Here is a 26,786-nt window from a genome sequence, read left to right as displayed (position 1 = left end):
GAGGGAGGTCTGGGCCTCTTTGCTTAGGCTGCTGCCCCCGTGACCCGGCCCCGGATAAAGCGGATGAAGATGGATGGATGGATGGATGGATGGATGGATGGATGGATGGATGGTTGGATTTTGGGAGCTTTGATTGTCTGAATACAGCTACCACACAGTGGTCACTGATATCATTTGCGAAAACCCCAGTGTGAGAATATTTATACGGCATATTAGTTAAAAATAAATCAATAAGTGATGACTTTTCTGGGCATTTAAGATTTGGACGAGTTGTGCTGTAAATTAGTTGTGTGAGATTATATGAATCACAGATGGATTTAAAACTGTGTGAGGCAGAGGACAACCAGTCCCAGGTGAAATCTCCGGCCAGCACAATTTCATTAAAATCTAAAGTAGATAGTTTTTCACTAAGTGAAAAGTTGGAGCTTGAGCGCAAGAAGTTCAGACTGTTTACAAACAGATACGATGAATCGACAGTAACATGGAATTTGCTTTTTACATAAATTGCAACACCGCCACCCTTTCTGGGGCGGTCGCAACGGAAAAGATTATAGCCTGTTATTGCAATGTCTTTGTCAGTAATCGATTTTGTAAGACAGGTTTCTGATAATATAAGAATATCGGTATCTAACTCTTTCATCCAAATTTTCACAAAATCAAGTTTGGGAAGAAGACTTCTGACATTTAAATGAGTGACACCAAGACCTGTTCGAGTTTTAAAATCACAAGGAGTACTTAAGCATTTGCAATCTGGACCGGGATTAGGTTGCACATTTCCAGATAAAAGACTTCTAGCGACTTTTAGGACAGCCAATAGCGATTTTCCTTACTGAAGAGTTGGCAACACTGGAAATTCAGTGGCGAACCGTCCTACCTTTGTGAATATAAGCTACAAACATACTCTGACGGGTAAAATTAATTGCCTTTGTAAATGTGACGTACAAGCATACTTTAACAGCTATATTTAGGTATCAAATCGTCCTACCTTTGTTAATATGAGCTAGAGCAGGGGTGTCAAACTCCAGGCCTCGAGGGCCGGTGTCCTGCAGGTTTTAGATGTGTCCTAATCCAACACAGCTGATTTAAATGGCTAAAAGACCTCCTCAACATGTTTTAAGTTCTCCAGAGGCCTGGTAATGAACTAATCATGTGATTCAGGTGTGTTGACCCAGGGTGAGATCTAAAGCCTGCAGGACACCGGCCCTTGAGGCCTGGAGTTTGACACCCCTGAGCTAGAAGCATAATTTTACAGCTAGAATTCAGTGGCAAATCATCTTACCTTTGTTAATAAGAGCTAGAAAAATACTCTGATGGGTAAAATTACGTGCCAAACCATGCTACCTTTGACAATGTGACCTACAAGCATACTTATATAAATGAAGTGGCAAACCGTCCTGGCTTTATGAATGTGAGCTACAAGCCTACTCTGATGGGCAAAGTTAAGTGGCAAACCGTCATACCTACTTACATTTGTGCTGGAATTACTCTGTGACAGCAGAAATGTGCATAAACTACTTACGGTAGGCCGTTTTGCCAAAGTAGGACGTTTTGTCAGAACAGGTTTGATGACTTCTAGGACACGTGACAGGGAAAATGTTTCAACAGTCACTGGATTAGTGCTTCTCAATCATTTTCTGTTACTTTTAGATAACTGGCGCCCCCTAATTCTAGCATAGAGGCTCAAAATGGTCCTGAATTCCCTCATAGATGAAACACAATCAGGTTTTATGCCTAAAAGATAACAAACAATAAAAGACTATTACTAGACATTCTAGATTATTCTGAACTATAAAGTCTATACAGTCTATAAAGAAATGGTAATAGCTCAGTGAAACTAAGCGGTGGAACTTGTCCTAGATTAGATTAGATCTGTCAAGAGGCATTCGACAAGGATGCCTTGCCTCTTTCTAACTCTTTTTACGAGTTGCCCAATTCTTAGCAGACCATATTAGATCCAGTAAAATTCAAAGTATTTCTCTGCTGGACAGAAATCTGATCATCACTCAACTGGCTGATGATACTCCTCTTTTTCTGAAGAAACCAAACCAAATTTCTGCAGCTCTGGAATCTGTAAAAGTCTTCTCTAGAGCTTCGGGCTTAGATCTGAATATTAACAAGTGTGAAATTAGGAATGTTCCAGTACATCTATTTGTAATATACAAATTAAAAATGAAGTGCTATACTTAGGAATAATAATTACCAAGGATCAACAAAAAAGAGCATCCATAAATCTGGAACCCATCATCCAGAAAACTCAAAGTAGACTAAACCAGTGGATCCCTCCTTAAAAGGAAGAGTTCTGATTACCAAAGTGGAGGGAACATTACGATTAACATATGCAGCTCTGCCTCTCCATGTGGAGAAAAAACTTTTAAATGACACTGACAAGATGCTCTTTACCTTTGTGTGGAGAAATAGGACTCATTATTTAAGAAAACCTGTTTTCATGAATGGATATGATAAAGGTGGTCTACATTTTATAGATATTAGCTATTTAAATAATACATTTAAGATTAATTCGCTACAATATTTACAAAAATAGCCCAACTCCAATTAGAATGTTATTCCCCTCCCCTCCATTGTTGATATCTAAACAATATGCAATTATGACATTGATAAAATCACAATTAAGATATTTGCTTTTCCTCACCAGGCCTTTTTGTCATGGAATCTCATCTATAAACATAATTTGTGTAACAATAAGGACATTTTATACAGACACAAATCCCTCTTTTTGGAATACTGGTTTCTTGATAATATTACACATGTGGCTCAGTTATTTAATGAAATGGTAAACTCCTCTCATAGGATAACAAAACAAGTTTCATTTAAATTAATTCATAACATTTATCTGGCTAAAGTCTATATCCAGAAACGCTTCAGAAAACCCCAAAACAATTAAAACTGTAGAAGCCTGCATTAGGGTCAACCTCTTTCTGTAGTTTCTTATTGCCCCTTAGTGCTTAAACAATCCTGTTCTAAACTGCTATCTGTATATAATGAATTTTAAAGTACTTAAAAAAAAAGAAGTTATTTTCTGTTACGCTCCGCTTAGGAAGAAGAAAACTATAAACAGATTTGACTACAAAATTATTATTATAAGTACATCTCTGCATAACATTGTATCTTTATTAACATTAAAGAAAACAAAAACAAAAACTTAAAAGAAAGAAAAACTTTATTAATGCTGGTTTACTGAAGTAGCTTTCACAAAGAGGGATGATTGTGGGCAATATTCGGCATGTTTTTGCTGAAAAAACTCAAGTGGCTTATCAGCGTCACTGGGGTGTAGTGTCTGTAAGTGACACCTTTATTTATTTGGCTTTATGCTGTCTGCTGCAAACATTTTGAGACACAATAGAAACGGGAGGTTAATACGTGCAGATCCTGAAGGCTGCTCCAGAAATGATCATGTTTTAAATATTTGTTCACTTCTTTCCCAAGTCTATTGTAGGTTTGAGTGTTTACTAAAATAAAAATAAAAGCATCCTAACCTGTTTGTTTTTATTCAAGAAGCAGTATAGCTCTATACCATTTTTATTAAGAGAGATTAAACTTGTTATTCTGTCATGTAGTGATTGTGCTGACCTGTATGAAGCTTAGGGGCGATCGTCGCTCAAGAGTTGGGAGTTCGCCTTGTAATCGGAAGGTTGCCGGTTTGAGCCCCGGCTTGGACAGTCTCGGTCGTTGTGTCCTTGGGCAAGACACTTCACCCATCGCCTACTGGTGGTGGTCAGAGGGCTCGGTGGCGCCAGTGTTCGGCAGCCTCGCCTCTGTCAGTGCGCCCCAGGGTGGCTGTGGCTACAATGTAGCTTGCCATCACCAGTGTGTGAATGGGTGGATGACTGGATGTGTAAAGCGCTTTAGGTTCCTTAGGGACTAGTAAAGCGCTATACAAATACAGGCCATTTACCATTTATTAGACATTATAAACAGATAACATGTAAAAGCAAATTTTGCCAACTGAAAATATTAATCACAGTTAAATTAAGGGGGGATGGCAGTAAAAACTCTGGAGTTGTGATGTCATCAAGTACACTGCCTTCCAATTGTAGAATGATTGGGCTGCTTTCTCGGGAAGTCTGGACTCCCGTTTGAAGTTCAGAAGTACAGACTAGTGAAAACACGGGTACAGACTTGCATACTTGAGTACCGAGAAACGTCCCGGGGCTGTGAGCTTGGTACACTCTGTCAGCTGACTGTTAGCAAAGCTAGCGACTGAAAACATCAGAGCACTACAAACATGTTCTATGTTGACAACCTGCCCTAATAAAACTTACATTTTAGACACCACCACTAGTGCTGCTTGTGTTTTGAAATGCATTCTGGGATACCTGGCTGCCCCAAGTCCACACTACCACGAGGTCATAGCAATTGATTATCTAGACTTTGACGAGTGAGGCTGACAGATAAAATAAATTCAAGAACATAGCGGCAGGGTCAGAAGTGCAAAATGATAAATAAATACATCATTAAACAATTAAATGTTTCAATAATTAATAAAAATGTAAAATAAAGAATCAATGTGTTATTTATTAAATACGTAATGAATTGTGTCATTAATTACATTAAATTTGAATAAATAATTTATTAAATGTTTTAAATAAAATGAATGGGCATTTAATTATTGAAATATTCATTTAAATATAATTTTAATTAATTAATGAAACAATTATTTAATGGCGTATTTAATTAATTCATTTTGACACTCCGGGCCCTCCATATTTAAACTGTAATCACATTTTATAAAATAAATGTAATTTCACTGGTGTTGAATTAACATTTCTCAGTATTCTGAGAGGCTGGCATTTGTATATCAAGGAACATGACATTAGTGAAAGCTTTCACTGGAAGTCAGTTCCTGGTGTCAAGATCGAGGGCCAAGCCAGCCCCCAGGTTGTTGTTTTTTTTGGTGTTATTTGAGTATATAAGTATACACAAAGAGACATTGAGGCCTGTATTAAAAATAAAAAACACCTCTGAGTGAATGAAGCTTCAAGATCAACAAACACTGTTTAATGCATAATAACAACTAAAACATTTAACAGCATCTAAATGTTGCTGTTAATTGCGACTAAGCGCCTTGAGGCGACTTTTGTTGTGATTTGGCGCTATATAAATAAAATTGAATTGAATTGAATCTACTGAGGGAGACAGTACATAATATGTCAATAAGCACATCCACCATCTGGATTACTGTCAACAGGGAGTTTTTCCTCCTCACTGTCGCCCAGTGCTTGCTCACACAGGATAGTTTGATAGCTGGGGTTTTCTCTCTAATACTGTATGATGGGTTTGTAGCATAAACCTATTCGCTGGAACGTTGAGGACAATTCAACTACACAGCAAAAAGCATTAAACACCAAGTAGGCAAAGTTCTTCGTGTTACTCATGCATGAGGGAGACAACCACGACAAGCGCCGTTCCTTCGCTTGACCCCAGTCGCTCTTGTCCGCTCCCCCATAACACTGCTTTTATTGGGGTTACATGAATATACATAGGTTCATTAACATATTACGTCTACATACAAACAAAGAGTACCTTGCCTGTGTGTGTGTGTGTGTGTGTGTGTGTGTGTGTGTGTGTGTGTGTGTGTGTGTGTGGGGTCAGAGTGTGACCCCATAAATGACTTCTCTAAACCTGCTGGTCTGGAAGTCCAGCAGTTCATCTAAACAAAAGGCACTTAGCCTAAAACAGATATAGCTACGTTTATCCTACCATAAAACAATAAGACAAGGTACGACCTCTCCCATGCTCCCAGAGTGCTCTCTAATGCACACAAAGTTTGCAGACTATTAAGGATCAAACCTCTACCAATCTAAAACTAATTATAAAACTCTAAGCATAAATGACAATCAGCAATACAAAACCTAACACTGTAGGTTGTTGATCTTACAGAACAAAACACAGATGAGACTCGTTATTTGCCACTTGAATTATAAAATGTCTAATCCATGGAATTCGAAAAAATCCAAATTAAAAATATATTCTAACTTTTGTCGTGTTTTCCTATGTTGTCAAATATGTCAAATCTGGGCATCAGTGATGCTATTGTAACATATTAGAGCATGATTTGAATTGCATTGCCGGGGGAAACCAAAACTCAACCATAACAATTTAACCCAAAAACATCATAATTTTTTATAAATCTAACCAAACAGGTTTTCTATTGGGAAGCAAGTGAGCTATTTTTAGTTAACAGGGAAAATTATAGATATCCAGAAGTTAGCCAATCAGAGGAAAGTGGGCCTTTAACAAAGGGGCCTCAAATGGGCTAAATTAGTTTTTAGATACAAATCAAGAAAAACAGTTTGGTTGATGTCCCACCATAAAAATTTGAATTCATGGATGGTTGAAAAAGGCACATGATGTATTTATTTTTTGAGCAGCATCATGCACCTTTTCATATCTTTGCTTTGAGACATGGGCCACAGTACAGGTGAAACTGCAGAAAGCTCAAAATCTTCCTCCAGGAGTCCTCCTGAGCATCAGAGTGAGGTTTGGTCTTTCCTCCCCACAGTAGTAGCACTGCAACACACACACACACACACACACACACACACACACACACACACACACACACACACACACACACACACACACGTCAAACTACAAATAAAGAACGGTCCATTGTCAGCCTGACGTTTCCTGCAGCAAACTGGACTTATCGAAGGAAGGACCAGCAGTACCGTTGCACTTTTTTCTTAAGTCAAATGTGTGTTTGTAAGCGAATCAGTAATGATGTCATTAGCTAGCTAGCTAAGATGAGTAGTCAGTGCTCAGGCTTTTACCTTAACCGATTAGATTTGTTTACGTATTCTACTCTCCGTGTTCAGAATGATGCCTCACGTGTTGATTCGTTATTTTCACTGAATGGTCATCTGTCCGACAGTGTGTCATATGGTTTGATTTATTAAAGATGCTGGAATAAAAAGGCCTCCATCTTGTGCAAATGCATATATCTATCAAAATTACATTCATACAACAATGAAATTATTGTTTTGGTTTGTTTTTTTAAAAAAAGGGAAAAAAAAGATCTGTGTTTTTGTAACATAAAATCAGGAATCCGCCCACATTAACTGGTGATAATCAGTTTCACAATATTCAGCACAAAATAAGCAAGTATGCCTCATTTCCTCAGCACAAATCTGTTGGAGTTTGTGTTTACCCTGACTGATGCGATTTAACATATTTAAAAGGAGGGATCAATGGACAGAGTACTTTATTGGCACACGTTTTGTTTTAATGAGCACTTGGGCTTTTTGCATTCAATACAGAGTTAATGACGCACATGGACTGGTACCCGTGTACCTCAGTAATATAGTCCTGCAACCGATCTGCTCAAATGACCAAATATCCTCCCCTCACGATGTGACGAGTGGTGTGACTGTAGTGACAGTCAAAGGCAGTCAGTGAAGATTGTGACAAACACAGAGGAGATCATTAAATAATCAATCGGGTGTTATGGAGTATAGGCTCGAGTAAATTTATTTGTAATGTTTTGTTCTACGTTGATATAATAAATTATTTCAGGATGCCCCGAATGTCATTAGGAGACAAAGACTTGTTTTTAGCAGTTTAGAAATTGGTGATTCCACTACAGCCACCTCAGCAAATAAAAATACATTTTTCTTTATCTCCATTTTAAGACAATGCCCAGCACAAAGTCCTCTAAACAACCTAAGCCACACGTCTTACTTTGAAAAATAGAGCATTAGAAACAGATTATTACAGCCTGGCTCTTTCAGCTTACAGCCTGTTTCTATGCTGCTTGGTGTCCATTACTCCCTCGTTTTAAATCTCGTTTATCAATTTTAAATGACATCAGTCGCTCTGAGGATAAACACAAGCTCCACAAGATTTGCGCTGAGGAAACGAGGTCGATTTGTCTGTGAAGGTTCTCATTCATCCAGGTCATTGTACTCTAAGAAGTTTGGAAAGAAAAGCAGATTTCTTTAAGTTTCTTGAAGACGCTTCACCTCTCACCCGAGAAGCTTCTTCAGTTCTAAGATCAGAGAGTCCCAAGTATCTTTGCAGACCTCTGTTTAAAAAGCACCATCCACTGAAAGGTTAATATTATACTAGATAACATATAAATTATTGCCTATGTTGAACAGTTCCCATGTCAGCTGTCAGAGGTAAGTAAAAAAAACCTAAGAGCAGAACTTCCGATCAGTGTGTGAGGACTGGCAAGATTTATTTATTATTTTAGATTTGAGGGATAAACTTTGATAGTTTGAGATGATGCTTTTCTCTTTGTGATTACAGGAGCTGCCCTCAGATTCAGACCTCAACACCACCCAGTGATACCCTATATGTTCCCTCTTAATGCTGAATACACTTATTTAATCTTGGAGGTTTTTGTACCAATTCCAAAGTTAACTGATGACAAAGTACAAAGGCTATAAAGCTGCAGCTGTTTTACTGAAAAAAAAGTTAAAAAGACAAAAGGTCAGAGTGATTAAACATCCCTGTAACTGGTGTCACTAAGTAGGAGCATAAAATACCCGTGGTCTCCACCTGTAAAGCCATTCCTGTTTGTCTCATTGTTGCTTGTCTAGTACACCGTTCTTCATTTAGTCTTTAATTACCACTTAACTGATCAGGTCAATATCCCAAAAGTTTGACTTGATGCTATACTCTCTTTTTTGAGCAGTGTATTATAGTACTTGATGAAGTTTTGTTATTATGACCAGAATCTGTAAGAAGGTAAGAAACAGGATGTGAGGCCAAAGCCTTTGTACAGGTGTGGGAATCTGACCTTTTTCTTTACTGCTGTGTATGACAAAGGTCGTAGCCCTAAAATGAGGTGAGAACGGTGGCTCAATCAGGTGTCCGGTGTACGGATATGCTAATCTGCTCAACAGGTGTTCCTTTCCAGCTTCACGCATCAACCTGGCTACCTGAGGGTCAGAGGTCAACCTTAAATTAACTGTATGTTAATGTTCACATTCATATTTGTTCAATGTTCACAATACTCAAACAAGAACTGCCAACTTTCCAGTATTCTTGACATCCATCACTCTCATAAACAGCATTTGTGTGAGTGTGTGTGACCTCACATCCTCCGCCATCTCCACTGTGGGCCAGTTCTGATCATCACAGCCGTTAACCAGCAATGTCGGGCAGTTAATTCTGCCTACCTGTCAACAAAAAACACCTTTACAACAATGTTACAAATAATAAAACAGGTCCAGCACTGACTTGTATTGGTATTTAACATGCAGGTGTTTGCAGTATATTCCAGCACTCACTTCGGCAATGTTTGAGGGGTCAGTGATGAACTCCAGACCAACATCTTTCCAGATCACTTGGTTGTCCTCATTCACACGCGCCTTGTAAAGCTGCCTGTCATAACATATTAGTAATTACGAAACAGCAATAATAATTTAATGGACCGACAAACACGGACCCACCTGGTTACTCCTTCAAACCTGGATGCGACTGTGCTCCCCTGTGCTGGATAATAGTGGTTGGAGCTGATACAAACAATACAACAAGGCTGGAATGAAATGACAAATTACGAAATTTGATTTATACCTCAGTTGGAGTAAGAAAGAGGTCAGTGGGTTAAGGTCTACTTTAAAGGTAAAAGAAGAGGAAATTGAAGTCATTTCCCTCGCACTCTGACCTTGATAATGGTGCTGTAGGCTGCCAAGGTGACAGCAACAAGTGAACCGAGAGAAAGACCAAAAATTCCAACTCTGTCTGACATCACTTGAGGATGGTCCTTAATAATATTAAACGCCGTCTGAAGAGATCAGAATATTAGAATATTAAATAATAAGTACAGATGTAATGAGGAATTTACAAACACTCATCATGGACATGAATGTCAGAGTAATTTTGGGCTTTTAATGAATTCTTTGAACTGTTCTTTTGCCAGAGTTGAATCATTGTACAACATGCGTGACTTTAAACAATAATAAATGGGTGCACAAGTTTGAATTTATTTTGGGTTTTCTATACATACATACACTTACTTCAATCTTTTTAAGTGGACCTGAAAGTTCTCGAGTGTCCTTTAACTTGACAAAGTCAAGACCTTTTAACTTCTCGTAAGTTATCATGATTAACTACAACTAATAGTTTATCTTTGCAGCCTAAAACGGATTTGTTTGACAGCACTCACTGAATTGACCAATACTGGAAAGAATGGGTCCAAGTCCAACAAATGAAATTTGCAGCTGCCCACATGAACAAGACAAATGCCTTCTGGAGAAAAGTCTAATGGTCAGAGGGGACAATGGGAATTTTCTGACCACTCTTTCAGAAGCACATTTGTGAGGTCAAACACTGATGTTGGACAAGAAGGCTTGGCTCACAGTTTTCGCTCCGATTCATTCCAGGGGTGTTCTTTCAGGTTGAGGCCAGGACTCTGTGCAGGCCAGTCCAGTTCTTCTATGTCTTTATGGACCTTACTTTGTGCACTGGTGCACAGTCACGTAGGATCAAGAAGGGGCCATCCCCTCTCTGCAGAAAGTTGGCAACCTTGGTGCCACAGCATCTGCTGACCCCACTCTGTGATTTCATGAGGCCTGCCACTTTATGGCTAAGTTGCGGTTGTTGAGTGTGAAATATTTAAGTAGCAAGGAAATTTCACAACTGGACTTGTGATATCCTATAATGGTACCATGCTGGAATTCACTGAGATCCTAAGAGCAACCCATTTTCTTTTATTAATTAAGCAGTGTGCATGCCTAGCTGGTTGATTTTATACACCTGTGGCCATGAAAGTGATTGGAACGCCTTAATTCATAATTTTGGATGGTGACCTGTCACACAAACCTCAAAGTATTTCAATTCCAAATTTTCAGACTCCTGGTCAAATCCGAGGTAATCCAGCGCCAAAGAAACATAACCGTGAGACGCGAGCAAGGCAGCACGATACTCCAGCAGCCCTCCACCACCTCCCCACATATCCAGCAGCCCAGGAAACGGTCCAGGACCTGAAGTCAGACAAACAGGACAAAATTACTTTGGTTCAAGTCATCCTTGTGAGCTAAAAACTCGGACATCAGGTGGATTTTTTTCCTACTCTTGGATCTGTATATTGTCAGAAAGAGAGGAATTCACTAATATGGTCACACCAGGCACACAAGCCCTGCCCGCATGTTTCAATGCCACAGCATTTAGATCAGCTTGAAGCCTGAGCTTTTGCTTTTTTTTTTTTTTACATGTTACTTGTACACAGGCTGATTTTTATTTATTTTTTTATTTATTTTTTTACCTTTAGCCATGTTTAATATGAGAATATATTTTAAGGAAAAGCAGAACGGATTTTTTAAATTTACATTTCACCATTATGAAAGAAAAACCCCAGCCACTCTGAAAAAATAAAATCAACAAAATACGTATTTAAGAGAATAAAAGTGTCATTACAGGTGCTGTAGGTGTACCTGGAGGTATAAACAGAGTCCCTTGCACTCCTTGCTCATTATTAGTGATCCTCTGGATGCCAGGGGCCATGTACCATCTCTCTGTGAGGACTGAGGCTAGAGGGGCCTGGTCCCTGAAGCCCTCGTGTCCACTGTGGACCGAGATGGTGACCAGCATGGGTGTGCACACATTCATCTTCCTTAACCTGGCCAATAATGACATGAGTTACCTGACAGATTAAACAAAAAGTAGCCTACACAAGCAAAAGTTAGTTATGGAGTTCAACAGGGTTCTGTAGTAGGACCAATACTATTTACTTTAGAGGTCTGTGTATGTTCTCTGTCATCCAGATCATGGTAATCTAAGGAGTTTGGGAAGAAAAGCAGCTGAACTTCTTTAGGTGTGCTGAAGATGTTTCACCTCTCATCCATGAAGCTTCTTCAGTTCTAAGATCAAATGGTGGTGAGTATTAAGCCCTAGGGAAGATACAACGGATAATAATTTGCCATCTCTGGACTGTGCTCTTTTCATTTCAAGCTCCTTAGATTATTTACATAATACTTGCTTCCCTTAGGCAATACTATCACAAAGCATGGCATTATTGTGATTGCTATGGAGAGAGCCACCTGCTGTGGAACTCTGTGTGTGAGGAAGACTCGTCATTTATAAGAACTACCAAGGATCCCTGAAGATTTAACTGTATTAGCTTCTTGTTCCTGTGACATTTAGAGTTGTTTAAAATCCTTCTCTTCATATATTAAGTCCTGAATGATCAGGCCCCATCATATCTTAGACCTTACTACATGGACATCTTCAGATGTCCCTTCCCATTGATTTTTTTGTTTGTAGTAATAATCCATCCACAACTCGAGGTTAGTCATTAATATACTGCTGCATAGGCTGGGCTGTGGTTACATCGTAAGGCTTTAAAAACTGAGCATTAAAATGAACAGTGGTAACAAAAACTGAGAGGCTGAAAGTGATCACTGACTTTTTTTAGGGGCTTGTTCAGATTAAATAGAAGAAGATACAAAACATTAAAACATGTTAAAAACACTACAGCCTTAATAAACGCAGAGTAATTTGGACCTGGAAGCAGGGTTCATACGTCATCACTTAAGAACAAGATAACAAAACAAACAAAGTAGCTGACTTGCTGTCGAATGGATTGAGTGAGGCCACAATGCTAAATCAATGGACTGTCAAGAGGTATTGCATCAGCAATTAGTCATTTTCTGACAGAGCACGGCAGCCACAGAGACAGGGGAGGTGCAGCAGATCGCCATGGAACTTTTGATAAGTTCACTCACGCCACAATAACTGGATTGCCAGAAGTGGGGACTGTTTTCACATTGATTAGATTTACACTCTAAATGCTTCCTTTAGGCAGTATCATTAGAAGGCGTAGCATGCATTTTTCCTGCTATGCAGATGACCCACAACTTTATCCATCGATGAAGCCAGATAACACACTACGACTGCAACGATTAGTTGCGATAATAGATTATGTTGACTATAAAAATTTGTTGATGCGTTATATTTTCAAATCGGGTAAATGTGTTTTTGTAACTGCAATACACTCCAGGAAGCTATGGGGGAAGTATTCCCTATATCATATGCCAAGACTGCACTCAATACTAACAAAGAGCGAAGTGCAAGCAGCAAAACAGTTCAGTTTTGTTAGCTAATGAGTGAAATGTGATAGTAAACCATTAAACAGGAGTAACTACACTGTCTTACAGCTCATAGGCTCTTGCATGTCTCAAATAGCTGAAGTCATTACCGAGAGCATCTTCAGCATGGTTATCAGCAGCTGGGAACATCATCTCAAAAGCAAGCGTCACTCCAGAGCATATACTGCAATCGTGAATTCATGAACTGAATTATCTGGAAACTTTTTATTTTGGACCGGAAAATAAAATCTTTTTTATTTAATTTGAAGCTTTAACTGAACTTATGTGCAGAACCCATTTAGGTTCCATTTAGCATTTTTATTTTTTAAATACTTCTAGCACTTTAATCTTTATTACCTAACATTTGTATTTATTTCGTTTTTAATCTGAGAGTCCTGTTGAATAATGTTAAAAATACGTTTGATTATTTTCAAATTCATATGAGTGATTGTTTTAATTTGCTGTGGGATGAGACAACAGGGTGATATTCACAAATGGGCAGTCTTAAGCAGGTGAGGTACTGGAGCCTAGAACAGGAGGTTTGCCCACAAGAAAAGGTGATAAGAGTTATTGAAATAATTGTTGACTAATTGATTAATCAGAGAAAAATTGGCAGATTAGTCGTCAAATTTCTATCTAGATATGTAACACATCTGGACAGAAGTATGTCCAGACTACCTTTGCTGTTTGGGATTTAATGCAGACCGATGATGTCACTGGGGAAAAAGCCTGGAGTACAAATTTTGAGTAATTAGTAATTAAAAGTCATTTATAGAGCCATGCTACGAGATTTACTAGAAGATTGAATGTGTTACCTGAGGCCTGGGCGGCTGCCCGGGACGGGCCGCATGCTCTACAGCAAACCCATGGGCTCTTTTCCTGTGTATGTGCCTCCGTAACTTAAGTCTTCTGATACTGCAAAGGGGGGGGGGAGCAATTTATTTTTCGCTTTATTTGCTTTATTAAAAGTGAGATAACATTTTATTATGTCATTTACAGTTCAATAGAACATGTGCAACAAAAACATCAAAAGTAAAACACCTTTTTCAACAACACTCGCTGATTTTAGTTAAAAATTTTAAAAAAAAAATGTAATAAAAGTAATAGTAATACCAAAAGTAAGACCAAAAAGTATTTGGTTGAATTTAAAGATTATGTAGAGGAAAAAAAACCAAACAAAAATCCCACTGGAGTACATCTGTTGCATTATGTCAGACTCTGGGACACAGGAAGCCTTCAGCTGGACTACCTGTGCAACCTAAATGAGCTGCAGGTATCCATCTCCAGATTACCTGTCATCACTTTGATTTACACCAAAGGAGCTGGAATGGATTCAATGCTTCCTGCTTCATAAACGGCAAACTAAATATGACTTTGATTATAGCAATTATGTGTGAATGTACAAATATAATTTTTAACGTCAGCTTCTTATGCATCTGTTCAATGATTTACTTTATTATTCTTTTCAGGTACTTGGGTTTTTGTTTTTTTTTGTATTGGTAAGTTTAAAAAAAAAAGGAAAACAAAGAAGCCCACCTGACACGACGCCACTGTGGTCACTGACGTAGTGCCCGTAAGCCTCCCAGTCGTGCTTGTCCTCGGAGTTATGGAGGGAGCGGACGGTTACCGGATATCCCGGAGGAAGATTCTCCACCAACACTTTAAACTTCTCATCAACCAGAGCCCGACTCGGGGTGACGGAGAGGATCGGAGGAACGACCTGGGTCATGGCTGAGAACAGTCTGTGGAGAGAAACTGTGACAACTGAGTAACACAGACAGGGTAGAGTTCATGTTCATGGTTCATGTTCAAAGTTCATGTTCTGGACTGATGGCCAAAGTTCATTAACACCATGGGAATTTCGCTTTTTACACAGGTGGTTGGATGTTACACTCTGGAAATGGAAGGAAGGTGACTGTTATTAACCCTCTGTGGACACTGCACCTCCAAATCACATGACTGATGTAAGCTGACATAGCAACAAGCTGCAGCCACGCTGACTCTCTATTTCAGCCCACATTGAAAGTTCAGACTTTAAAGTTTTTAAATTTTAATTACAGGCCAGTAAATCCAGAGTTATGATAATATATATAAGCCACGCTTTTTTCTAAATACTGTCGTCATGTTTTTGTGTGTGTGTGTTTTATGCGTTTTCTAAGGACAGCGCGAAAACAGTAAAGAAAGAAAAAAAGCCACCTCTTTCTTATTGGTGGAAAAATGCACCATGTCGACCAATTAAAAAAAATAAGTCAACACGTGGGATTTGATTGTTTAGGAAGAGGGAAAAGTTTTAGGAGTGACGGTAACGGCAGCGAGACAGAGCAAGGGAGAGAAAGAGAGTTTTTAGATGTGGGAGAGTTGTGACGTTTAGTGTGGAGTGTTTACTTAGTGTGTTGTGTTGTGTAGTTGTTCTGTTGTGTAGTCGTTGTTTTGTTTTGTGTGTCAGTGAGGGCACTAATGAATGTCACAAAGGCACATTTGCAACGTAAACACTGAGTAGAAAACCAGCGGAGTGATACACCTCCTGTTGTCAGGCCTGCAGGTTTATCCCTGTGCTGTTCTGTCTTTTGGTGGACAAACTTTTTTTTACTGGCACACATCATTTGTGGTGCATATAGTGCGACACCTGATTGTTCTCTCATTTTAGTTTTAGTAATATTTTTAAATTCTTACACAAAATGAAAAAAACAGCAGGTGTATTGGCTGCATTTTTAGATAAATAGTTGCATGTTTACAAAATGTACAATTATATTATATTTGCATTTCAAGTTATAAAAATTTACCCAACATGTCGGTGGGGTTTTTTTTACAGTAAAAAAATACAACTAGGATTTTAAGTTCTTTGTGTGATTTCAGATCAGTAATAGTACTATTAATAGTAATAGTAGTACTAATGCAGTATGTCAGTGAAAAAAACAACTAAATTCAGTTGAGCTGAAAAGATACCAAACAAGACAAGGGGAAAAAAATAAAATGAAACAATCTGATGGTGAAATACAAACGTAAACTCAAAAGGAGTCAAAAATGGCCGGTTGTATTTCAGACCTCAGTGGGTTAATCCAACCAATCATGAAAAATTAGGTTTAAATTTTTGTTCATGACAGTGCAGATTTCTGGCATTTTGTGTAATTTAACATGTAACAATGTGATTGTTTTCTAACAAAAAACAGTGAAACTTAGACGTGTGTTTGTAAATGAACCACTCAATGTTGTGTAGCTTTCTGGATTTTATACTTATTGGGCTACATATTTATTTATTATACAGGCTATACAGTACATAGCATCAAAACTCACATGTTTTATGTAACTAAAGTGTTTAATTATGTGGGCTACAGACAGTAATTAAGTTGTAGACTATATTTATATGAAAAATGCGTATACTTACTGCATTTGAATCATTTTAACCATATGTAACAACCTGCACATGTGTTTGGGGGGGAAAAAAGGGCTTCGATTTTGCCACCCCATTTGATTTCTTTGCCACCCTCATGCCACCCTAAGAAAATTTCTCTAGATCCGCCCCTGGTCCCTTGAGCACTACCCATTGCTTTGGCTGGATGACTCCAGGTGTTTAACTCATCCAACTACACTTCGTACAGGAAATACACAGTCATGTTGTCTCAATTACAGATGGAAGCCTGAGCTGTTTCCTTCTTGCACTGGAAACAGAAAGCAGTCAGGCAGAAATCCACCTGCGGCTGGTAGGAGTACGCTGCTGAGGGTGAGGCCTACTAACAGACCACAGAGCCCCTCTGCTAAGGCTAAAACACCTCAGCTCATTTCTGTGTCTGACAAGTAGAAACACGATAAACTTTTCACCCTAACTGAAGGTAGCGTTTTATCTGTTAAAGTTCGGCTGCAGGTCCGTGCTAGCTTAGCCGAATGTAGCCAGGACCCCAAGACCCAGCGTGCAACTACACCCTAAAAGTCAGCGGTTGGGCCACCACCCAAGTAAACTCCCCTAATTATATTAAAAACCAATCTCAGTTTAATACAGACCTTCCCAAAGTGTGGGGCCCGCACCCGGGGGCGGCGCGGCATGAACAGGGAAAAACAAAACAACGCTTGGACACTGCTAGCATGGGGCGCCTACACAAACGCAAAGCAGGAGATGAAGCATAGCTGAATATGTTCCCAAGCCAATTTCATTCTAAGCCAAAGACTAGAAAATATGGTGAAGCATATCTTCCGTTTGGTTTCACCTGCACAAGTGCCAATTAGGTCTCCCCTGCAGAATTGGTTTTCCCTGCGTCGGGAGCAGCGCTGGGCTCTTCAAATCACGGACAAACAGTATCCCACATTCTTGATTTTTAGTACACAAACACTTGCTGTAATAAATAACCACTCCTGACATTTTGGAGATATTAGCTCTTTATACAGTAAAGTTACAGTGGGATACAAATAATATCAGGCTGATCCTGCCACGATTTGTTCCCTCGGTTCAAATCAGAGACAGACAGTATCCCACAGCTGTTTATGTTTTTAAACCCATTTTGCACAGAGAGGCATTTTTTGAAAAATGTATTGATAGCAATGTTGAATATTATTACACAGGGAAAAAAAACCAACTACATGTAAAATAATTACACCGTGACGCCTCTGCCTTTCTAAATAGAGGGTCAGTAACTGCGTGTGTAAAACCTGAAGATAGAGACAAAATACTGTTAATCTGACTATCTATCATTCTGCAATTCATCTCCTGTAAACAATAACGTGGCGCACAGCGTGACGTAGAAAAAGGCACACACCTTTAATGTTGCGTGACGAACTTTGTATTCCTCGTCCACACATAAACCCAAAAAAGGAGTTTTAAAAATCTCAGTTTTCGGTGATTCCAAACGCCGTTTACGTGTGGACGAAACAGCTGCGTTTTCAAAATCACCGGTGTACGTGCGGACGCAGCGTAAAAGAGTTAGTAGTTTATTTTCTTACTACCTGCAGATTACTTGTATTTGCTTAATTGTTTACTAAATGTTTGAGGTGTGAAATAAACCGCAATGGAGAAAAATACGGGTGCGTGTGGTTGGAGGATGTGTTTGTGCGTGCGTGTGTGCGTGAGCGGGGGGAGGGGGGGGGATATTTTTCTTGTAAAACAAAGGGGGGTCCAGCAAAAAAAAATTGGGAACTACTGGTTTAATAGAAGCGTGCTGCGTTCAAGTACCACATGTAAAAATAACCGCTGTCCTCTGTTACCTTCGAAACGTACATCACGAAGAGACGATTTTCTCCTGAATTAGTTCCAACAGGGTGTGACAAAGTTCCACCTGTTCGCTTTGTGGAGACAAGTTTCTCTCTCTTATTCTTGACGATTATTTCCACCGCTTCTCCTTGTTGTTCGTGAATTTTAGTAAAGGCCTAAATTAATGGACATCGACTGGATCCGTTGACTGCAGCCAGGAAGAGGAGGCGGGGTTTAAGGCGGGGTGTCACACGTGGGCGTAGACTATAAGTTTGTGCATTAAATTGTAAATGCACATGCAGGAGGAAAGAACACTTACTCCTGATAGGGTAATAGATAATCTACAAACATATACTCTGATTTCAGCACACTGAAGGGCTGCCAGGGGAGTAAGGCCTTTCATCCTCCTTTATGTTCTTCCATATTTTCTTAAATGCCGTAGAACGGTGGATATTTATATTAAACATAGCCAAAGGTTCAAAATATTTATGAGTATGTGAGCCAAAGATCAGGCGCTAGAAAGTCTCTGTGAAGTCAAAGGCAGCAGATATCCCTAATGTAATAGCTTAGGAGTAACATTCACAGGAGCAAAGGCAAAAATGCAGAACAACAGAGCAGAAATGTCTTGAAGAACATTGCACTTCTCCTGTAGTTTAGATAACCTACAGTGTATAAAATAGCAACTCTCAGTGTAATGCATTCTTCCCAAATGGGCGTCTGCTGAGATAAATGAGTAACCAATAATAAATATGTTTTTTAGCTACTCTAGTGGAGTCAGAAATAAAAAGGAGGAGGATTAATGTGGAAATGAGTGGAAGAGATCCACTTCATCATAATATTCTTGCAGACATGGAAAACTCAGAAGTAAGGGCACATGTGAAAACACAAAAAGGCCTTTAATCCAGCAGATTTTCATTGCTTTCAGAAAAAAAGTGGTCAGAAAGCACAGAGTTTGAGTCTGCAGGTGCACCTGGCCCCTCTGGTGGACTTTAAACTCTACCCGCATACTTTCCTCTGTAAATTCCGCCCACATGTTGTGTAAATCTCCAGGGATTAAAGCAACACCAACTACAAGGTATTCTTCTGTTGTGTGTGAGCAAACGTTGCTGTTTTGGAGGTTTTTTGTATGCCACTTTCTATGTACCAGTGATCTGTTTTAATACACATTTTGTTCCCTGATCAGAAGTCTTCCAACTAACGAGACAGGAGCAGTCACCCTTACATGAATATGAGCACCCATGTGACTTTTACCTTTTAATCACTCAAATGGCAGCTAGCAGTTTTAAAACATTTTTTGTTTCCAAACAGGTAACACAGTTTTTACTATTTAAATTACCAAATAATAGCTAAGTATTTAAAGTTTTCATTAATAGTGGTGTCCCCCCATCCCCCCTATTTACTTACAGCTACTGAATATTCATAATTTATGTGCTACAAGTAAACTAAACAATAGCAATAAGTAAAACCTATACATAAATAAAGATGATGGACAAAACTAGAAGCTGGTACAGTCATGAGTCACACATTCCTCTACTTTCAGCCAACAGTTTATGAGTTAATGTAATAAGCAAATAAAGAGACAGAAAATGATGCGAACTAACACTATATTAGCAAAAAGGATCAAAAGAACCACAAAGTGTGGTAGTCTTCCATTAGTAATGTAAAATGGTGCAAAAATGGAAAAAGATTTTTAAAAGATTACAAAGTAGCACAAATTGATGGAAAAACAAAAGTAAACACACAATACAGATATAAAATGACACTAAACTATGAAAAGACAAATGTATACGTACATGAAATAATAAATACACGGAATATTTAAACTCACCACTTGACCAAATACCAGATATAAATTGTAGTTCTGCCTTATAACCTCCAGAGGGTGCTGTTCCCCGCATAATTCTTTTTGCTATGTGGCTTTTCCAAAGATTTGGGTGAAGTATCAGCGCACTGTTGCTCCTTTTCTACCCCGACAGAAAATATTTCAGAAAAATAAAACTACATTTTTATGATGACCTGTCAGTTTAAGACCCACTTTTAATCATTGAGTTTTTCTTCTATGTGGACCAGTATTACTTCTGCATATTGAAACTATGCAGTCCATCACTGTGCCGCTTCTAGATCTAATATATATATTATATCATACTTACGTACTATTAAACAGTACTGTGCAAAGCTTTTGAACTCTTGAAAAGAGGAAATATGTGCAATGATTTATTGAAATGTGCAAACATACATAGTAATGCAGTATATCAGGGAAAACAGAGTTTAAATAATTCTGGGCTTGAAAGTTGATATTTAGTGTGACAACCTTTCAGCACAGTCTGAACTCTCTGAGGCAGCTTTCTTATAATTTCCTTAAACAGTCCTCAGGAACAATTCTCCAGGCTTCTTAAAGGACATTCAAAGGTCTCCTTTGGATGTTTCTGCATTTTGTTCAATTTTCTATTAAGATGATCCTCTACTGCCAGTGCGCCCCAGGGTGGCTGTGGCTACAATGTAGCTTGCCATCACCAGTGTGTGAATGTCTGTGTGAATGGGTGGATGACTGGATATGTAAAGCGCTTTGGGGTCCTTAGGGACTAGTAAAGCGCTATATAAATACAGGCCATTTACCATTTACCATTTACTGCTTCAATAATGTTGAGGTCAGAGCTCTGGGGAGGCCAATCCACGACTAACAGTCTTCCACAATGTATTTTTCTATCCAGATATGCTTTTACTGTGTTGGTAGTGTGTTTGGGATCATTGTCCACCTGAGAAATTGATGCCTTTGACAATCAGGTGTTTTCCATATGGTATTGTAAGATGGGCTAAAATCTGATGGTACGTTTCTCCGATCATAATTTCATCAACACTGGTTTAAATAGAGCCCCAAACTATGACAGAGCCTCCACCATGTTTTAGCTCTCTCCTGACCTCCTCCATGTACACTGATGATGATTGAACCACAAGTATCAAATTTGGATTCATCACTTCATTACACCAGCCTTTAATGTCTATTTCCCTTACTTACTTCTTGACAGCAACCCTTCCACTGACACAATTTCTGATGAGGCTTCAGTGAACAGTAGATGGATCAACTGAAAGGCCAGATGCATCTCTCAGGTCCTGTGTCACATCCTTGCTGGATTATTTCCCATTTCTCAAATGTTCAACTGCTGTAGGTAGTTTTTTTAGGCCTGCTACTTCTTTTTTGTCCTCAAATTGTCCACCATCCTCAAAAATATTTAATGGCGCACTACACACCATGCATAGATATGCAAAATTGTCAGCTAATAGCTCTTTAGGAATCTTCTTGTTGGTGAAAAAATGCTATTTCATATCTGTCAAACTGTGTTAGCTTTTGCATTTTTTCTAGCTTCAACTAAATAAATTGGAAGAAATTGTGTTTGCTTGTAACAAAGAGCCTAAAGATACAATTTAAAACTGCTCATTTGTTAGTTGTCTGTTATATTATGTAGACACAGCACTGGCTAAGTTTTTACTACTGTTATTATTGCTTTTAGAATATCAATAACAAAAAGTTGAGTTAGAAAAAACCTTGTTTTTCCAGTTAGAGGCACCAGCATTCTCAGGCATCTATGACAATCAACCTGCGGAGTAATCCTGGAAGTGCTGTTTTCTGGAGGAACTTATTTTCACTATTGAATTTCTACATTATTATGGTTAATTATTTACATTTTTTCTTTTGTAAATGTGACCTGTTGAACCCTTAAAAAAATGATCATTTCTACATTTCTTAAACCCAGAGAGTTCTCATGCTGTGGGGTTCTGGAAAAATTCCCTAAGCAGCAGGTTGGAAAGATCTCATCTGCATCTTCAGATTTAAGCTTGATTGAACTGCCCAAAGTGATGATGGAGATCCTAAATGAAGCTGCGGAATGACCCTTTTAGCACCCACACAGGATGCAGCAGACTCAGATTGCTTTGGGCTGATCAGATTATGTGGGCGTCTTTCCACAGGACTCGTTACGGTTCCTGTCAGAAAGGTTGTTATAAATCAAAATGTGGATCTTCCACTGCCTATGCATAATCAGACGGGCTGACATTTGGCCTTTTATATGGCAGATCATCACAGCAGTAAAATGCAAGTGTTTTCAGTTAAAAATGTTATTACCTCCTGATATGGCAGTTTGCAGCGATGCTTAGAATGCCCAGTTAAAATGTGAGAGGTGATAGATCTTTATACCAATACCTCTACAGTCAATGTTTTCAATAAGTATACGTGATCAAATCAAAGACAACTTATTGCAGAAAACAAGAGCTCATGTGTTGGACTTGGAGGAAATATTAAATGCTTTGCAGCCTGAGTCCATTTGTAAGAAACCAACAGTGATCAGATCCTGACCTCACAGCAACTCTTCGATGGTCTAACTCTCATTTCTGTGTTTCAGCCAATGATGCTTATTCCAACGAAGTAAGATTGATAGAACTGATGCAACAGTCCAAGGAACCTGCAGACGTCAGAGCCTTGCTCCAGTTGACTGAACTATGTGAAGAAAATAAAGGTACAGCCGTGGTTAGAGGTTTACATAAACTGAACATGGGCATTGGATGGTAATTTTAAGCTTCTAATTGTTATTTTGAACTGTTCTTGTTTCAGGGTGGAATGACTGTATGGCATACATCTTTAATGACTTTTGAAAAAACAAGAGGTTCACTAATCCACACAGGGTCAAAATTACATGTACAGGCTAAATTATATATGCACTCACTTAAATCTTTTTATAAGGGTTTCTAGAATGTATCTTAACTTGAGAAGGCCAAGGCCTGTTAACTTCTCATTTGTAAGCATGATTGACTACTACTGGTAGTTTATCTTTGCATCATAAAAAAGCATTTTCTTGACAGCGCTAGTTGGAGTGATCAGAACAATGGGAAAGTCCAAGGAATTCACAGAAGATCTAAGAAGGAGAACTGTAGATTTACACATTTCTAAACAACTGCAGATTCAAAGATCATCAGTTCAAACAACTGTATGTAAGTACACGTTATTTAGATGTGTCACAACTTAACCAAGGTCTGGACAAAAAATCCAAACTGTCACCCTTTTCTTGTTCAGGAACAATCCAAGAACTACCAGTTCTCAAGCCTGCCACGACCTGGAAACCGCTGGAACTCCACATCACTGTGGACAGTCACACCACATCACTATCCAAAGTTACAGAGCTGATCAGTAAAGATGCCTGTCCTTAAAAAAAATCCACACCTTCACTCTTGAATGATACTTGCTGCTACCCACATATACAAGCAAAGTGTCTTCTGGAGAAAAGTTCTATGGTCAGACAAGACGAAGTTTGAGCTATTTGGCCACAATGACAACAGGTATGCTTAAAGGAGTAAAGATGAGGCTTCCAAACCTAAGAGCAGTAACCACCTGTCAGGCATGGTGGTAGTAGCATCATGCACTGGGGCTGTTTTGCACAAAATGCTTAGAATAATGAAGAAGGAGGACTACTTCCAAATTCTTCAACTTTACCTCAAATCAACAGCTAGAAGTTTAAACTTGGACACAACAGGACAATGACCTCAAATAACCAAAACTGGTTATGGAATCGATAAAGCGGGCTAACATTAAGCTTGTGGAAGGGCCTTCCCAAAGCCTCAAACCTATTGAAAATTTGTGGATTGCACATAGAGCTGGGTCCATGCCAGGGGAACGATCAATTTAAGTGAACTTTACCAATTCTACCAAGAAGAGTGGTCAAATATCCAGCCAGAATTATGCCAGAAGCTTGTTAATGAACTACAAATGTACAAATACATACCTCTGACCCAAAAAACTAAACTTTTAAAGTAATTAAAGTTGTATCCTGTACAATCATTCCACTGTGGAAAAAGAAAAGCTCAAAGAACTCATTAAAAGTCCCAAATTAAATGGCATTCATGCTCAGGATGAGTGGATGTAAACTTCTGACTACATCTGTGTTTCCAGATTGGCATTATTAACATGACAACACCAGCTGTTATTCAAGCTAATATTGTTCAGTATGTGGCCACCATCTATGTCAATGTTTGTTACTTTGGTATAAGTCTAGATGATTATAATAAGACTACATGAAGCTGAGAGGTCCGGCACGAGCATTTCATTTTCAGAGATAAGTGTTGGATACAAAGATGACTCACTGATTTTCTTCTTAAACTGAAATAACAGACTTTTAACAGTTTCTCTATCACTGACTCTTTGTTGTGTGTTTTGGTGTTTTCACAGAGACTTCACACTTTGGTGGGCCAGCTCTGACCCTGGGATCATCTGGGACTGTAACAATATAATTTCTACACACTGATGGGATTTTCTGAGTTTTCTTCAGGAACAGAAATTCTGTCAGAAGAAGAAAAATCTGTAAAAAAAAAAAAAAAGATCTCTGGGGAAGAGTGTGTAGGAAATGGACACACGTACTAAACATAGTTCAAGGAAATGGAGTCAGGGTGATCTGTGCAAAGATACCACCACAGGATGTAGCCTCGCCCAATGTCTTTAATGCTGAAAGCAGCTTCCTTTTTTCTTTCTTCTTTTTTTTTTTAAACCGGCCTTGCTTTGCCACATTCACCTTTGCTTCCTTCCTAATAATACACTTCCTTTCTCTGATTTCCCGCATTCAACTCTTTCATAAATGGCGTCCTCCACAGACAAAGTGATTGATTCTCAGTAGAAATGCCTTCAGAGTGAACAGGAAATTACAGTAACCATGTGAACAAACCCTTTACCCTGTCACAGTGGTTACGATTTAAAGTGCAGCAAGCAGTTTGAGTGTTTTATATACAATTACTGCCCGCTTTGCAAATACTGCTCTGCAAGCATTCAGTGTAAAACGCTTCATGAATTTATAACAAATGCATTTATGTGACTATATGAGGCTGTTAATACATCAGTATTAATTCTGTTAATGTTCAATATTAGTTTATACACAATGCTTCACAACATAGGGGTCAGGTCCCTCAATAGGGTCACCAAATACAGCTAAGAGGTCGAGAAATAAACAACTAAAGTCAGAAACTTCTCCTTCTCAGAAAATTGCACGAATGCAGCTTTATATGGCTCCTTAATTTCTTTTCAATAAAGAGAGATTATTAGAAGGAATTGAACATCATTTGTTGATGCGCAGAATGCAGTTTGATGTCAACTGCTATAAGCTGCTGTCTTTGATATCGAGTGGTCTCTGGAAACTTGTTTCCAGCTCTAGATTTTATTCTTGGACTGTACTAGAGCAGCTTTGTGTGATCCACAGTTACAAATAATACTTTTTTACCTTATACTTGATGTCAGTGCCCAGGTTAAGCTCCTCCCCATTTAAGAAAACGTTCGTCTCATTGGCTGCTCCACAAAGAGAGAAAGTTTAAAGAGCTGGTAGGTGGGGAGTCTGTGGCTGTATCCCAATCCAGGGTCTGCAACCTTAAAGTACCCATTTCAAGGCCGATTACGTCACAGCGCCGCGCCGAAGGCTATCCCAATTCAAAGGCTACTCGAAATGCGACCCTGAAATGCGTCCCTCATTTCCCTGAATTTTAAGGCTGTGGCAGTGTAGACTTCGTGGCCCAACATATCCCAGAATGCATAGCGCGGCGGTGGGTGTGGATAATTTTGCCGAAAAAAACGGCGGACGAGGGTAAACTTTAAGTAAGTACTGAATATTATGTCACTTATTTATGTGCAAATGTTTAATAACAAAGAACATTAAAACATCACTGTTGGCCACATGTCGGCAAAGTTATGTGACATTAGTGACGTTTGTACTAACTTGAGCCTTTACTTTAAAATATACACCGTTCAATAGCTGAGCTTAATCTTACAGAGAATGATCAAAGCTCATGTAGAAACAAACAAACAAATGAACAAAAGATTTTCTCCTGCATTTCTGTCAAACAAAGCTGTATCCAGCTGTTAGTATCATGGTTGCTAGGCAACCTGGGCAGCGCAACGGAGGCTAGACCGTCTCATTTCACAAGCCTCGCACTTCCGGCCTCAGCGGTCTTTGAGTACGCGGCCCTTGAGGATCGTTGAGGCTGCGTACTTTAAGGCTGCAGACCCTGAATTGGGATACAGCCTATGAATGAGATGACTGTATTAGGGACGTGCCCTCTCTATGACATCAGACAGACAAGGAGTAGAAAAAAACTATGTAAAAACGCATTTGTCTCAAAGATATTACTCTCACACACAATCACCTCAATATTAGAAACTTTGGCCATGGGTAATATGAACATCCACTGTTAGAACAGCTTATAGAAAATAAGTAAAAACTTAGTCTTCACTTGAATAAATTACCAGAGTTTCTTGGAGAACATTTTTAAAATGAAATCAAATGTCTTTTGTGGTTAGATTGCAGGTGACAACTGACCAAATTAGGAAAACAAGTGCTGCTGATATAGGTCTGTCTGCCCTCTGTGTTTCTTTTTTATGATTTGTTTTCATAGATATGATTCCTATGAAGCCTCTGAGCTGCCTTACATTTGCAGGCTCAAGCCTGGGTTTAAATATGAGGCCCTGGTGCGTAAAGATAAGCATTTTTTGCATTCCTGTTTCCCCTCAGCTGTCCTGAGTTATGAGAGTC

At 38.9% G+C, this 26,786-nt stretch overlaps 1 long non-coding RNA gene and 1 pseudogene across 3 annotated transcripts; one reads left to right on the top strand and one right to left on the bottom strand.

The window, feature by feature from the left end:
• Window positions 1-4,994: 4,994 nt before the first annotated feature.
• On the bottom strand, window positions 4,995-17,203 carry LOC147310074 (acyl-coenzyme A thioesterase 1-like; annotated as a pseudogene). Its single transcript, XR_015125618.1, has 11 exons — window positions 17,052-17,203; window positions 14,589-14,794; window positions 13,868-13,967; window positions 11,400-11,584; window positions 10,789-10,949; window positions 9,632-9,751; window positions 9,417-9,502; window positions 9,255-9,348; window positions 9,063-9,143; window positions 8,762-8,903; window positions 4,995-6,528 (listed from the first exon to the last, which is right to left on the bottom strand). The product of XR_015125618.1 is annotated as an acyl-coenzyme A thioesterase 1-like (transcript).
• LOC147310073 (uncharacterized) lies at window positions 17,103-26,499 on the top strand. 2 transcript variants are annotated; one of them, XR_015125620.1, is made up of 5 exons: window positions 17,103-17,963; window positions 22,629-22,742; window positions 22,838-23,214; window positions 23,297-23,559; window positions 24,446-26,499. It is a non-coding gene; the product is annotated as an uncharacterized LOC147310073 (long non-coding RNA). The 2 variants fall into 2 exon arrangements; XR_015125619.1 differs by lacking the exon at window positions 17,103-17,963 and having other exon boundaries at window positions 20,843-22,742.
• Window positions 26,500-26,786: the final 287 nt, after the last annotated feature.

The sequence above is a fragment of the Aulonocara sp. 'chitande type north' Nkhata Bay genome, linkage group LG17 (genome assembly GCF_057382095.1).
Source record: "Aulonocara sp. 'chitande type north' Nkhata Bay isolate Kocher_YH1m ecotype deep benthic linkage group LG17, A_spYH_male_GT1.1, whole genome shotgun sequence".
NCBI classification, from domain to species: domain Eukaryota; kingdom Metazoa; phylum Chordata; class Actinopteri; order Cichliformes; family Cichlidae; genus Aulonocara; species Aulonocara sp. 'chitande type north' Nkhata Bay.
The sequence above is the reverse complement of the archived record's forward strand: the minus strand, read 5'-3'. Positions and strand labels throughout refer to the sequence as shown.